Raw genomic sequence first — 15,843 nt, 5'->3', positions numbered from 1 at the left:
GGAAAGAAAGGATAAAAGGGTTAAAGTGGAGAAAAAATCTCGCTTTTGATGAGGACCATAGAGTTGAGAGTGAGGTAATTGTTGAGTCTTTACCAATTGAACATTCTTTTTTTTGAGCCTCATGTCCCTTTCTAAAAAACTCTTGATATTATTGTCTCATTTCCAAACCTTTGTCCCCTCTGCTTCTTAAGTTCACTTCACATGAGTCACTGTATACTTCATTCTATAAATTGCATGACCATTTTCTAACCAATGATACCCAATTTGGTGAATTTGATGTAGATATGGTTTTTGATTTACCAAATGAATCTCCAAAGTGTTGTATTGATAGTTATACTTTTATTTTTCCTTCTTATTTTCAATCTAGGACCTTTTTTAGATCTTTTCATTTTTAGTTTAGAAAGCTTTGTGAATTAATGTATATCCTTTTCTTCTTATTATTAAATTTTCTTCTTACTTTTTGGTTTTAATTTATGAAATGTGCTAAAGTGCATATGATAAGCTCCTTAGGAGTTTGTCAAATTACTTACTAGCTAAGGTTTAGCCAAAGACCGAAAAGAAAGACAAATTTTCTTCCCCTTTTTTTTTTATTTGTTTATTTTTGAATAATGATGTGCATGAATTTTAATTGTATGTTGATTTGAACTAACGCGCTTTATGAAATGATTCTCAATTAGGTACTCTCTATGATCTCTCCACTCCAAATTACATCTCATAGTCTCAAATTCCCAAGAATTTTGGAGTTTTTGCTACATTGGAAAGACACAACATACTCTACCAAGTTTTGAAGAATTTAAGAAGAAATTTACATCAAATTGTGTAATATCTCATTCTCACTTCATCCCTTCTCAAGCTATTGATTTTATAATTATTTTTGCCATTCATTGGTTGCTTGTTAAAGAGTTTGGCTAGGGGCTAGATTTTATTGTATGTTGTGGCTTTTCATTGTTGTTATGGATGTTTGATTAGATGTACTTGTTGAGATTTATTGTGTTCCCTTCCCTCCCCCCCTGATTATCTCTTCAAAGCATTGAGGACAATGCTTTGTCTAAGCTTAGGGGGGGGGGGGGTAGTTTCACGCTTTCATGAAGGGGGATTGATTGTTAGCTTGATGCTTAAATTTGTTCATAGTTGTACAGTTGGATATTCATGCCTTTTATTTTTATTTTTTTCCCTTTCTTTATTATAACTTATAAAAAATTGAAAAAAAATAAAAAAATTGAAAAAATGCCCAAGGATGAGACTCAAATGAAGATGCTTATATGTTATGCTTGCTTGACTCTTGAATGATGAGTACTAGTTCTTTAGAAGGGTGTATGCTAGAGTTGGGGTCATTTAGAGGCTTATTAATCTTGATTGCATTAGAGTATATGAAATGAAAACAGATGAATGCTCAATTGCACGTCTAGCATAGGATATTGTCAAATTTGACCAAAGTAGGACATGTTTGAATCGAATTGCGGTCCTTTGTGCCCTTGATATTCCTCCCCTCCTCCCCAAAATGAGACTCTATTAGCGAATTGGTTCTACTTATATCTTGTGTTATAAGTGGCATAATAAGCCACATGTCTCGAATAAAAGAAAGAGCCCCTCACAGTTAAAAGAGGCGAGGGCAATGAATGTTGAAGAAAAAAAAAGAAAAAAAAAGAGAAACCAAAAGAAAAAAAATATAGAAAAAGAAAGGGAGATAAAAAACTCCTTCAAAATTCTCAAAATTTTCAATTTTTCTTATTTAGAGGTTAACTTGTGGACGCCTCCCACACATTGTCTAGTTTGATGTTTATTGTGTAAATTCCCGAGTTAGGGTTTAATTAAAGGGGCTTGGGAGTGCATTTTGGGAGGTGGACTTGCTATTTGAGATTTTATAATCGAAAGAGGGCTTGTTGCAACTTTAGAATATCTAAATGTGCTCTAATGAACTAGTAAAAGGTCTAAAGAAGTATCTTAGTGCAACTTTGCTTAGTTTTCCTCTTTACCCTTAACTCATGTGTATATTTGTATGATTATTAATTCTTGAAAGTTTCTTACTTGTCTTGCTTGTGTCTCATATCTCGATGAGTTGACTTGGGCAAAAAAAAAATACATTGAAATTGTATGCATGATTTTTGATGATGTGTTGTGGTTTGTGTGAGTTGTGGGTTAAGCTAAATGGAAACCTTCACGAGATAAAAACTCGTCCTCTTAGGCGACTTAGGGGTTTAAATTGCTTTTCACTTGTGCTAAAAGTGTTTATGGTTGTTACCATGCGGATTTGTGTTTTTGTGTTTCCTCTTTATTACCTCTCCTTGGTTTGATCATTAGCAAGTTATCTTCCTTCTTGATTTGAGATGTTTGTTTTGCTCGAGGACTAGAAAAAGCTTAGCTTGGGGTGATTTGATAAGTTTTTATTTGGTATGATTTTAGGGTACTTTTTGAACCTTGTTTTCGTGATTATTTGACATCAAAGTTCATTATTTATCCTATTTTTATACAAATTTTGTATCATCCATGCTTCACGGGTTGTTTGTGTTTTTGATGTAATGTAGCTATTTTTAGCACTATATATGGACGTGATCAAGCATGAGTGAACAAGGAGAAGGAAAATCTTGGTTGATAAATGTAGACACCCATTTGTGTCTCCCCAAAACCAAACCCAGTGATGAGTACCTTTCACGTTGAATCATAATCGAATGAAGTGAAAGTGTGGGAAGTCTAGTGTTGCGGTTAGTTTTTATTTCTTTTCTTTCTCTCTGTTTTTAAAAACCTATTTTAAGAAAACAGCCAATCCAGTTTGGTTTGGTCCATAGCAAGGGTCCAATAATAGTGTAGTTGGGTCAGGTTCGAAAGGAGATTTTCAACGATATATTATAAGCCCAATTCCGATGAATAATGAGGAAGTTATGGCCAAATTACTAAACTAGGCCCGATTGATATTTATATGCGGCCCAATGATCTAGAGGAGGGCCTAATATTGATTTATCATTCCTAATGCAATTAGAATTGATTATAGTCTTCTAGATTCTTCTAGAAGGTTCTTTTCATTCCTAATTTAATTAGTATTGATAAATTGACTTTAGTTGACTTTTAAGAGTTTTAATCAGAATAAAAGAAGTGTTTTTATGGAAAATACGATTTTGCTCTCTCGTACGGCTAAATTTTATCAAAGTAAAAAACGCATGGAAATTTATTTCCAGCGTCTGACGACAGGACCAGTGCCTGGCGCCATACCTGGCGTCAGGCGCTAGAGTCCAGCGTTGGCGCCACACGCCTGTTTGGCGTTGTGGTCGTGTTTTATTCTTTTCGAAAATCTGATTCATTTTTTATCACATCCGGCTGATTATCTCTATATATAGCCTCCTAAAACCTCCGTTTTCAATTTTCATCAATTCTTTTCATCAGTTCTCTCTATCACCAACTCTCATCAAGAATCTCTTGATTACTCTCTCTCTCTCTTATCTAAACTAGATTTTCTCATACAAAATTCCGCATTCACAAGATCAAGAAACACCTAGCCATGTTCGAAGTTGCCTTTGCCCTAGACGTGAAAGGTTTGATTTCTGAGGGTTTGGTCCTAAATCTCTATTTCAATTATTTAATTTAATTGTTTGTTTATTATTTTCCTTGAAGTTACTAACATGTGTATTTTGTTATTAGAAAGAGGTACGAGGCATCCAAGTAAGTGCTTTAACTGATATAGTGATATTATGATATAGAAATCATGTCTAGATTGTTATTTTGATCCCTAGTATCATGTTAGTATGTTTTGATTTTCCTAGCATCATGTTTAGGGTAATAACTATAATTTCTAATATCAAATATGAAAATTGTGATTTCTGCGATGCTTCATATTTTCTTTCCTATATTCATGTTAGTATCATGTTAGGGTTAAAGCTTTGATTTTTAATTTTTAGTGACATGCTAGGGTTTGTTATTAATCTTGTTAGTATCATGCCTAGGATCTTGCTATTATGCTTTAACGTGATTATTTTTATTATGATTATGATTGTTATAATTTATGATTATTATTATGTTGCTTGATATATTTTATTGTTATTGCTTGATCACACCTTTTACGCATGTTTAAAGGGAATTTGTACTTGTAATCACGCTTAATAAGATAATTAATAATCTTGTTTAGGTTAATATGATTATAATTCAGGTGATCGCCAATAATAGTTTTATTTGTGCATTAATATTCAACCAACATAGATAAACAAGTTTAGGGTAATCCTATTGATTGCATGTTAGTCAGAAAGCGCGCATGAATACGAGCAAAATAAAGTAGAGGCCTATTATTAGGGCAGGTTCAATCTCTTTTAGGTTGGATTTGTACCTTCATCCCCAAACTACCAGTCATGGTTCCAGACCTATTGGAGTTAACGATCTCTTGGATCGTTAAGGGGTGTAACCTTCACCATGTGAACGGTTTACAAGTTCCTAAAACTTGTTGGCGACTCTTTTGCTCTAGCTTCCTTCCCTTTGGACGCCACCGTACTTTAGTGTATGATCACAGTGGGGTTCAAGTTTGGGGTAATGCTTGAAATATTCCCTACAGTAGAGCAATGGAGGAAGAAGGATGAGTGCCTTAAAGAGAAATGAAAAGCTTTTGGAAAGCCTTGAAGGGTTGTTCGCACAAGGGTCAACTTCAACTGACCATAACTTTTGTGCCACTCAACACTTTAAAGTGATTCAAATGGGAGATTAAAGTTTATCTCTAGTGCTTTCCAACGACTTGTCACATGTATTATTCCGATGAGTAACGAAGAAGTTTTGACCTTTCGAAAATAAGTTGTTTCGCTAGAAAAGGGCTGCACGTCTGTGCCAATAAGAGGCACATCCGTGCAAGTCCCTTCACGTCCGTGCCAAATGAAGCACATCCGTGCAATGTCAGGCAGTAGGTACTGCTCGTATTTTGATAGGTCTGCACGTCCGTGCAACCTTTGGCACGCCCGTGCCGACCTGTAGACGGGTCGTTTCCTCGTGTTCTCCGTCCTTTTATTTGGGGGTTATATAATACCCCTTTGGCTTCATTTGTAGAGGGGGGAGCTTCTTAGTGTAGTTTTAGCTTAGGTTAGGGTTTCTAGAGAGAGAAACTCTCATTTTCTAGAGACAGAATGTGGGAAAAACTTGTTGAAAGCTTGGAATTTGAAGAATTGAAGGAAGGAGACTTGAAGATTTGAATATTTCTTGCATTATCAATGAGAATTTCTTACTCTCTCTCTTATTTTATTTCTTTAATTTCTTATTTTTGTATCATTTCTAGTTTTATTACCTGTTAATGTTAAATTAGTGTTTGATTTTATGTTCTTTGTTGTTAATTATTACTTTAGTTTTGCAATTTATTATGATTTGTTAGTTGTTCTTTTACTTGGGATGGTTGAAACAATTGATGAATTGACAAATACTTGTTTGCATGTGTTGATTTAGCTAATGTGGGATGTTAATTAGTTGAGCTTTAGTTGTTTCATTGTTAGTTCTTGTAAGTGGCCATTGCTAGAACTATTTATCTAAGCTTTCGCAACGAAGGATCGAGAAATGAACTTGAGTTAGCTCCCTTATGCTTAATTAACTTGAAATGCCATGAGAATAGGAATTTCCAGTCAAGGGAATGTTTATGTCATCGTGATTATGCTTTAACACTTGTTTTATGCTTTGTAACCACGAAAGTAGGTTGTATGCATGACTCAAGTAATCCCTCTAGATTGAGAGAGTAGTTGGGTGCCTTAGATGACTTCCCCTAATTTATCCCCAAATTTCTATGTTTTGTATGTTAAATTGTAGTTTGTGAATGACTTAATTTGTGGATACCTTCCCAAGATCCTATTTATTATTTTGTGTAGTTTTCTTTATAATTCAAAACCCAAAAAGACTTGACTTAGCTTATCGCAAATCGATACTTGTTAGTGCTCCCCTTAGTCCTTGTGGGATCAACCCTAACTTGCCCTTTCGATCCATTAGAGAAACCAAGTTAGGTTTTTATCTTTGGTAAACCTGACAACGGCCTATCAACAAGCAAGAACGGGAGAATATCCAGGGTGGCGTTGAAAGAATTGGGGATTCCTGGTGCATATAGATTTGAGTGTGGGATTGCTCCACCTACAACACTGACAAATGATTTTGAAATAAGGCCGACAATTATCACTTTGATAGAGAGGCTACAATTTAGTGGGGCCAAGCATGAAAGCCCACTAAACCATCTCAAGGAATTCGATAAATATTATAATACTACCAAGGTGAACGGAATTTCCCAAGAATTCATCCGCCTCAAGCTCTTTCCCTTTTCCCTCATAGGGCGTTGTAGGCGTCGTTCGAAGTGCGCCTACATTAAAGCATGTGTGAATATGCTTGGCACTCATAGGAAGTGAGAATTGACAAAATACGATTAGGGAAAAATAAAGTAGGGAGCCGCCAACAAGTTTTTAAGGAACTTGTAAACCGTTCACGGATCATAAAAAGGCAACCACGATAAGGGACAACGATAAACAACAACGATTGACCCGTGAAGGTTACACCACATTCATAATCCATGAGATTACTAACTCCATATGGTTCGGAACCAAGAAAGGAGGATCGAGGATGATGGTACGAAGTGAGTCATGGAGTCACATTCGCCCGTATTGGCCTTTACTCGATTCTTATAGTGAAAAGTGATTCATGCGATCTTAAAGGCATACAAACAGAGATTCAATTTGCTCCAAACTATTATTATGCTAAATTGGTTGAATATTAATGCAACATATAATTCTATAATATTTGTGATCACTTGAATTAAATAACAAGATTAAAAAGGAACCTAAACCGGTTGTCCAAATTATCTTATTAGGCATGATTTTCAATTACATATTCCCTTTAAACATGCAATATGGTGATTATAATAAATTATAATAGAATAAACATTAATATTGGAAGCAATTTAACAATAATTCCAACAATATAAAATCGTTAGAAAAATAATAGAAATAAAAGGAACATAATTCTTACTTTGATTCTGTTTGCTAGCTTGCAACTATACAATAATAAACGAGTTAGTAACTTCAAGGAAATAATAATAAAACAATAATTAAATTAAATAGAGTTGATTTGGGGCCAAACCCTCAAACATTCAACCTTTCCCGCCTTGGCTTAAGGACAAAACCACGAGTAAAGTATGGACTCCTTGGATTGCTTGAAGAAGGAATTTTGAAAGAAGAAGGGTAGACTAGTGTTTAGGCTAGAGCATAGAAGAGAGAAAAAACAGAGAATTAATTGATGCCCTGTACATTAGAAATGAGGGGGTATTTATAGAAAAAATGTGCTGAGGGAACACACAAAACCCTAAAAAGATAAAAACCCTAAAAAAGTATACCGCGACACGGCAAAGTGTACTGTGACACGGGAAACCCCAGCGTTAGACGGGAAACATTCCCATGACACGGTGGACTGCTGCGTGACGCGGGAAATATTTAGTGAACGGGAAACAAAACGCGTTAAGGGTTTACGCGGAAAGGACACGGAAACCCCCGTGTCACAGCAGGTGCCCTGTGTCACGGGGTGTTCCACCGTTAAGCGGGAAACATTCCCGTGACACGGTGGAGTGTACCGTGACGCGGGAGCCTACAGTCCATTTTTCCGTCTAAATTCATTTTTAACCCTAATTTTGTTTAGCATTTTTAAGTGCCGATTGATAATTTCGGGCTATTTCTGATTTATTATTATTATTTGGGCTAATAAAAGAAAAAAAGTAAATAAAATAAATAAAAGGTTTGGGCTGAAATTAAAAAAACTATGCTTTGACCAAACATCAAGACTGATCCATGGACTATTCAAAAATTGAATTTAATTAAATACGATTTTCTTAAGCACTCTCGGGATTAAATACTGAACCCGACCAATAGTGGCGGTGAAAGGCTGTTCATCGTCGGGTTTGGTTTTGGGGAGACATTTTTAGGTGTCTACAGAAGCCCCCACTTTGACCGAGTTTGTAGAAACGTCAGTTTCGAAAACGATAGTCAAAGTAGCCGATATGGACGAAGAATGATTTAAGACGTTCTGCGATCCTAAATCACTCTGTATGCGTCGATACCTGCAGAAAAATGTTAATTCCACAGATAAAAGAGTAAAAGGATAGAATACGTATCTGGCACCAGTGTATCGGTGACAAATGAGTTTGGCAGCTTCCTATGCTTGAAGGAATCCACCGGATGACGTTCGTTGAAACGCTTTCCATGCCTGAGAAAAGCCGACTGATGAATTTGGTATCATTCTATGCTTGAAGAATTCCACCAATAATGCCTTCCATGCTTGAGGAAAGCCGACTTGGCGGTTTTCTATACTTGAAGAAAAATCCACCGATAACGCTTTCTATGCTTGAGGAAAGCCAACTTGGCGGTTTTCTATACTTGAAAAAAAATCCATCGATAACGCTTTCCCTGCTTGAGGAAAGCCGAGTTGGCGGTTTTCTATACTTGAAGAAAAATCCACCGATAATGTTTTCCATGCTTGAGGGAAACCGACAACTGATATAATCGCTGAAATTTGCAAGTGTATGATGGTTCGATTATCCCCGAACGTGGGCCGCAGATGATTAACACCTTCAAGTATACTATCCGACCATATTAGGTGTTTAAAATGTCGACAAATTGACACTTGCTAGGGGTAAAACGGTAATTTTGATACCCTTTAAATGTCAGTTAGAATTTACCGCGTAATTTTACTGAAAAACTAACTGTCCAATTTGTGCGGAAAATCGTGCAATTTTGGTCAAAATGCCAGGAATATTGGATGACAGCTTCAAGGAGCGTGCAGGTCACGCGCGAGGCCACCGTGTCACGAAGAGAAACTTCTGTGACACGTCAGCTATCCCGTGACGCGGTATAAAATCCCGTGACGCGGGATTTTTGTGGTTGCAAAACTGGTCAAATGCTCGATTTTAGCGTTTATGACCAGCTAAAATACACGTGTGCCACATCAGTTCTATGACGTTACACGGTAACAGTCACCGTGGCACGGGAAACGGGGGTGTATAATGGGGATGCTCTTCTCTTTAAATTTGAGCTTCCATTTGCCATTTCATGCTACCCTTTCACCATTTTCATCTCCCTGTTCTTCTTTCTCCTTAAATTTTTTATTTTTAATTCCAAGAACTACCGTGCCACGTCAGCTCGGCACCGGCGCACGTCTGTGTTCACCGTGTCACGTTTTCAGTCACCGTGACACGACAGTTTTGCTGCTGTGTTCTCTTTTTTTTTTTTTTTTTTTTTTAATAATTTTTCTCCGCTACTGCTCGCCGCTGCTGCTGTTCCGGTGCTCACCGTCTTCGTCAGAAGGTCACCGCGACATGGGTAAGTGTACCATGCCACGGCTGGGTTCACCGTGCCGCGGTATTTGGCTGCTGCGTTCCGCACTTTTTCTCGAGCATTTTCGAGCTTTCCGAGCTTGTTTCTTCACCAAATCCACTCAAATTTTTGGCTATCTTACTTATTTTCGAATTCCTACGAAGATCCATGTAAGTTTTCTTGCTTTTTGTCTCGAATTTTGCTTCAAGTGAGTGATTTCATGTAAAAACCCTTGAAAAATCAATTTGGGGGTTTTTTGATTTTGAGGTTTTATGTTGAAATTCTTGTCATGAATTAGCTTGTATATGTATGTATGTGTGTTTGTGAGCGATTTGAGATAAAAATTGCATGATTTGGTGAAGAATTGAGCAAATCCCCCTTTTTTGGTACTACTTTTGTGAAATGATGTTCTTGTTATTTTTGTCGTTCCTTTGCACTTGTATTGATGATATATTGGTTGTAGATCTTGTAAAATATGTCATGATGTGTCGATCTATTATTTTTGTGTAATTTTGAAACATGTTTTGTTTTGTGTATAACTACATTGTCATGTAGAACATAATATCATGCAATTAGGAGAACATAGTATTAGTTCGTCATGGAGAAACTAAATACTAGAAATAATTCCATTATTTTGCTAAATTTTAGCCTTGAGGTAAAAATTTAGCGTATAATAGAAAATGCAACTTGAAATAACCGTTAAGCTTTTTGGAATGAATAACTAAATAACTTAGAAAATGATGCTAAGCATTTAGATTTTTATTTTTGTAATAGCATGCCTAGACAACGGGATCGCGATCTTTCCACTCGTGGCCGACATCAGGCTTTTCGGGAGGACACTCCCACAGTTCCTGAGGGCATAGACGACAATGCCCTATAGACCGAGCCTCGTCCTTCTTCTAGTAGGGGCAGGTGGGTTCCACCTCCGTGGTCGCCAGATGAATTGGTTTTCAGCCGTGAGAACTACGTTCACCGTCCACTTGCCGACATAGTCGATGGCACGCTTCGCCATCACGGTTCCGGAGCTGGAGATTTGATTCCTCGACTTTATGGGATTATCACGACGGATCCTGTTACGAACGCCTTGTTGGAATCTACTGGTTTAGTAGATTTTATTCGGCGATCGTAGGATTTCGCAGCCCTCGGGGTTGTGGCGCGACAGTCGTTCGCGCTTTCTTGGAGTATTTTTGGGATACTACCAACACTTTTCACTTTGCTTGTGGGGAGATGACAGTGACCCCTCTGGATTTTAGCATGATTAGTGGTCTACGCTTCACTGACCGGGTCGTACAACAAATGTCTGATCTTTCTTAGGGGGTGGCCGAGGTAGCCGATTTGTAAGGTCCGTTCGTTTAGCACATCTAGACTCAGCCGGTGTCTCGAGGTGGTCCTAGGAGCGGGCGATCAGAGTTGGCTTCTGTTCTGGCCTGTGGTTTTGACATGGATGAGACATCACCTGAGCAGCGAGTGCGGATCTTCATTTTGATTCTCATTACCATGACTCTTTCTCCTGATAAGAGTTCGCGTGCGCTCGTTTGCTACCTTCCTTCTTTGCTCAGGATCAGTGAGATAGGATCCTTTAGCTAGGCCATCCTTGGATATGCCGATCTTCTCTTGTCGTTACGTCATGGCTGTAGGCAAATGAATGACCAGGCCCCTGTCACTGTCTACGGTTTATGGAGAGTCGTAGAAGTGATGATCTTCCTCTTCTTGTTTAGTTTTAATTTGTTCGACTCATATGCTCAAAGATTACTTTTTATTGCAGCTATGGTTCTATGAGTACTTTCCAGGATTGGCCCTCGACGGCTTCGTGGAGTGGTTCATGACTTCCCTGTCGGAGCCAGCTGGCGTGAACGAGGCGAGTCACGAGTGGAGTCTGTCCCTGCGCTACGCGAGCTGCTACGCCATGGCACCTCTTCTGTTGGTGTAAGAATTACTTTTGTAGCCCGTTATTTTCTACTCTGACGTTATTTTCGGCGTTTCATTGCAACTTTTTATGGTTTTCAGGCTGCTATTGATATCCAGTATCGGCCTTGGGCTGGGATGACTAATCATCCCGAGGCCTTGCAGCTTTCGGCGCACCGCACTATTTTTGTTGGTACTGGACGCTTTGTCTGGTATCTGGGGGAGCGTGTCGTTCGTCAGCATAGTGGTGATCGCTTTGTGGTGCCCTTGTTTCCACCGGAGTCGATGCTGGACTCTCGCTTGCTTAGGGAGTTGATAAATAAGGGAGAGCGCTACACTTTTCCTTGGCAGGAGCTTGTGCGTATGGAGGGTGATTATGTGCAGGACTTGCTTCCCTCCTTGGCTCCTCCACCCCGTCTTCCTGAGGTATGATTTCTTTTGAGAATTTTGTTGCTAGTCTCTGTTTAAACCGTCGAATAACCTGATTATTCGATTGTATTTTCAGACGACTGTTTGCCGTGTGGGGAAGATTGAGATCCCGCCTCAATCCGTCCGCTACCCGGGGCCGATCGGTATTACTGAGGACCATATTGCTGACGCGCCCGAGGGTTTCAGACAGGCGCAGGAGTCTTTGCCTGATGTTTTTGAGCCGGTAAGGTTTTTGATACATTATTCATCCCTTTTAATACCGCTTGTTACTGAATTTTTTTGCTTTGTTCTCAGCCTACCCGCCCGGAGATGATGGGATTCATGAAGCTGGTTGACGCTTTTAAGTACTGCATCATCAAGCTTCGGCGTGGTACGAGTTGTCGGGGCGGTTCTAGCGATGTTCTTGAGGTATGTTCACTTTTTCTTATTTTTACCATTTGTTCTATTTCGCACTAATGACATCTTCTGATTTTGTGTCTTTCAGGAGCGATGGAGGTCCCGCTAGCGCTCGAGGCATAGAGGCTCGGACGAGGGGGAGCCTAGTCGTGGCAGACGATCTCCTGAGGTTCGTTGGCATTCTCAGTCTCGGCGGGAGCCTCAGCTTTCTCAGCCGTTTCAGGAGGCTCAGTGGCAGCAACCTCAGTCTTCCCAGTCGTTCCAGCACTTTCAGGGTCAGTGGCAGTGACAGTCGTTTTTACAGTCTTCACAGCCTGAGTTCAGGCCAGTTATCACTCTTGTGGATCAGGGCCTATACTCACCTCCATTGACTGGGGCGCTTCCTCCACCAATGCCAGGCTTGTTTTCAATTCTAGTGTATTAGACGACGCCTCCACCGACGCTTCCTACCTCTTGGAGTCAGTCTACACCGTTTGCCAATTGGACGGGTCTTGCTTTGAGTTTGACTGCTACTGGAGTTACAGGGACTAGCAGGGATACTACTCCTCCTACCCGGATGATGGCGGGACTCTTTGGCTCACCGCTCCCGTATTCACAGGCTGGAGATGACACTGATCCTCACTCTTCTAATTGTATAGATTTTTGACCGAGGGTCTTTATTTGTACTTTAGTTGGTGACACTTGACAATGCTTATGCATCATGACTCATTTTGTACATTATTCACAGTTTATGTATTTATTAGTGTGTGTTAGTGTGTGTTTGAAACTCATTGTGTGTGATTGTGTATTTATTAATGACGCGAAAAAAAAACGTAAGTGGAGGGTACCGACCTTCCCCAAAAGAAAAAAGAAATAAAAAGAAAAGAATAAAAGGGATAAGTTTCACAACTCCTCCAAAATAAATAAGTATGGAAATGGGACAAGGTTTACAACTTCCCCAAAGAAAGAAAAAAAAATAATAATAATAGAAATAAGAGTAAATAATAAAATAAAATAATAAAGATGAATAGAAATAAGAATAAAGTAATAAAATAAAATAATAAAGAAAAAAATAACGTTAAAAAAAATTGAGAATTTTATTATGAATGAAACTCTCCAAAAACAGAATTATAAGATAAATAGTGAAGATAAAACAATAAAAATCCGGATAAATATAGGAAAAGGATAAAAAAAGAAAACGCGTGGGCACCGCGACACGACACTGTACATCGTGTCACGGCAAAAGCTGCCGTGTCGCGGCATAAATTCCTGTGACACGGTGGTAAATCCCGTGTCACGGTGCGCGTATTCTGCAACGGTGTGGTTTACGCGTATAGAAAGATAGATTCTGAGTATTTCCGAGCGTTTTTGCTATAAAATAGGACCAGTATATTCGTGATATGCATAATTACGAAACATAAAATAATTAGAATTTCATATTTCAATATGTCTCAGAATTTTGATAATACATTGCGCGACTGGTCTTATTCTTTGACCAATGCTGACAAAAGAGAGTTGGAATTGTTTCATGTCAGGGGTTTATTAGCCCTGAGACATGTAGCTATTGAACATGATTTTCTTAGGGCAGCATTAGACTATTGGAGTCCAGAAACACATTGTTTTAAATTTGATTACGATGAAATCTGTCCCCTGCCGGAGGAATTCGTGCCATCTTTGGGTTTCCTGCCAGAAATCTTATTGCCATGCCTACCCTACGTGAGTATTATTACCAAGACTTTGAACGCCATCTGAATCTGACAGATCCAGATTTAAATAGAATTGTGTGTGGTAATGAGGTAGACTTAGAAAAACTTGCAAATTTATATTTCAATCACCCTGTCTCTGAGTCTTATCATGTATACCATAGAAGGGATTATATTTTTTGCATGTTTAGCAAGCTTTTATTTGAAAACGGTAGGGTTGGACATGCTTGTCTAGCGTCTGTGCTTGAACATGTTGAATTTGGGAGATCTCCTATGCCTACGTGTCTAGGAGAAACTTTGCGCGGCCTTGACAAAGCAAAAGCTGACCGAAAAGCCGTCAGGAAGGGCTCTCTAATACTGCTGCAGGTAAAAAAGCGCTCTGAGTAGCCCCCGTGACACAAAATAGGCACCGTGTCACGATGCACTTCTGCCGTGACACGGTGCATTCTGCCGTGTCACGGTGGATCCTGCAAAATTTTTTTTTCGACTGTTTTTTTTTTTTTTTTTTTTTTTTTTTTTTTTTTTTGCAGTTTTGGTTGATGGAGCGTTTAGAACTTTTTGAAGCCCCCGACGATATTGAAAAATATGGTCCCAACGATCTAGTCCGCAGGAAGAAGAATTACTTTGTGAACATGTCGTATGAAGATTGGAAGAATTTCTTTGCAAAGAGAGAATTTTCCATTCGTTGGGTGGTGCCTTGGTGGAGGCTTACTAGGATGGTTGGTACGAATGATACCCCGTATTGTCGTGTTCCTAGTATCTCAAGCCTGACTTTTTATTTTCCTTCTCGATTGATGCGACAATATAGACTTGAACAAATAGTTCCATGCTATAACGATAGTCCTCGTGAAGTATCGTTGCATGAAAGTAACGTTCACAAGTACGAGGCTTATTGGTTTGGAAGACCTTTGTGGACCGTTTCTACAAGTAACCAAGCTCCTCCTCCCTTATCTAGTGCATACAAGGCATGGTTGAATCCTAGAAGTAGAAGGGATCGAGTCGGATCACACAACTTTGATGTGAAGGGCCGTCTTGGAAGTAAGAAAGCGCCTCCTAAAGGTCGTCTAGGTCCGAGAACACAAGGGATTGAGTTTAAGACTCCTATAATGCCTAAAAGGAAGAATTATGTGAAAGGGAAGGGTAAGGAGAAGATGGTTTATAGAGAGAAGCAACCAAAGAATTCTAAGAAAGGTGAAAGGGGTAAAAGTTCGACTAGGGGTGTGACGGTTCGGGCCACAAAAGACACATTAATGGTGAAGGCCGACCTAGTTGAAAAAGAGAAGGAGGTTCCTAAAGTGAAGAAGGATTAGATCAATATTGCTTTGCTTATATGATTTATAATTTTTAAAATAAGGCGCATGATGCCAATAATTGTAGTCACATTTATTTCAATAATAATATCATATTTATTTTCGCCTTAAATAAAAATTACAATGACTTTTTTTTTTTTTTTTTTTTATATATATATCCGAGTCAAGAAGTCGGACACAATGGAAGAATGAAAATTGAAAAACGTCGAACAAATAACAGAATTCGCAAAGTCTGCGTCACTAAAAAAAATCGAAAAGTCTGAGATTCCTCCGTGCCACGGTGGAAACTGTCGCGACACGGTGGAGATTCCCGTGGCGCGACAATTTTTTTTTTTTTGTTGGACTTCCACCGTGCCACGGTGGAGATTCCCGTGGAGCGGCAAATTTATTTTTTTATTTTTGGGATATTCTCAATGGTATTCTTAAGGTTTTATTTTTTCTCAATGGTAAACACTACAAAAAAAAAATTATCAATGGTAATCTATAATTTGTAAAACTAATTCAGTGGTCACAATAATGACATTAATCAATAATTATTAGCCTAACCCTAGTTAACTAATGGCATAATGACCAATATACCCCAATTAATTAAATAAAAAAATTATAAAAAAAACCCCAACTCCCTGTCCCACTACTAGCCCCCTCCACTACTGCCACCGGCGGTCGGCGACCCTCTCTTCCCTTGGCGACGGCCGCCCTTTTCCTCCCTTCCCCTATCACCGGCGACACTCTCCTTCCCCGAGTTACTCTACTTTCCCCAATTGCCAGCCAGCCAGCCACCACCCTTTTCACAAAATTTTCTCTCTCTCTAATTTGCAGACCACTCTC

This window comes from Chenopodium album, chromosome 1 (genome assembly GCF_948465745.1).
Source record: "Chenopodium album chromosome 1, dcCheAlbu1.1, whole genome shotgun sequence".
Taxonomy (NCBI): Eukaryota; Viridiplantae; Streptophyta; class Magnoliopsida; order Caryophyllales; family Amaranthaceae; genus Chenopodium; species Chenopodium album.
The sequence above is the reverse complement of the archived record's forward strand: the minus strand, read 5'-3'. Positions refer to the sequence as shown.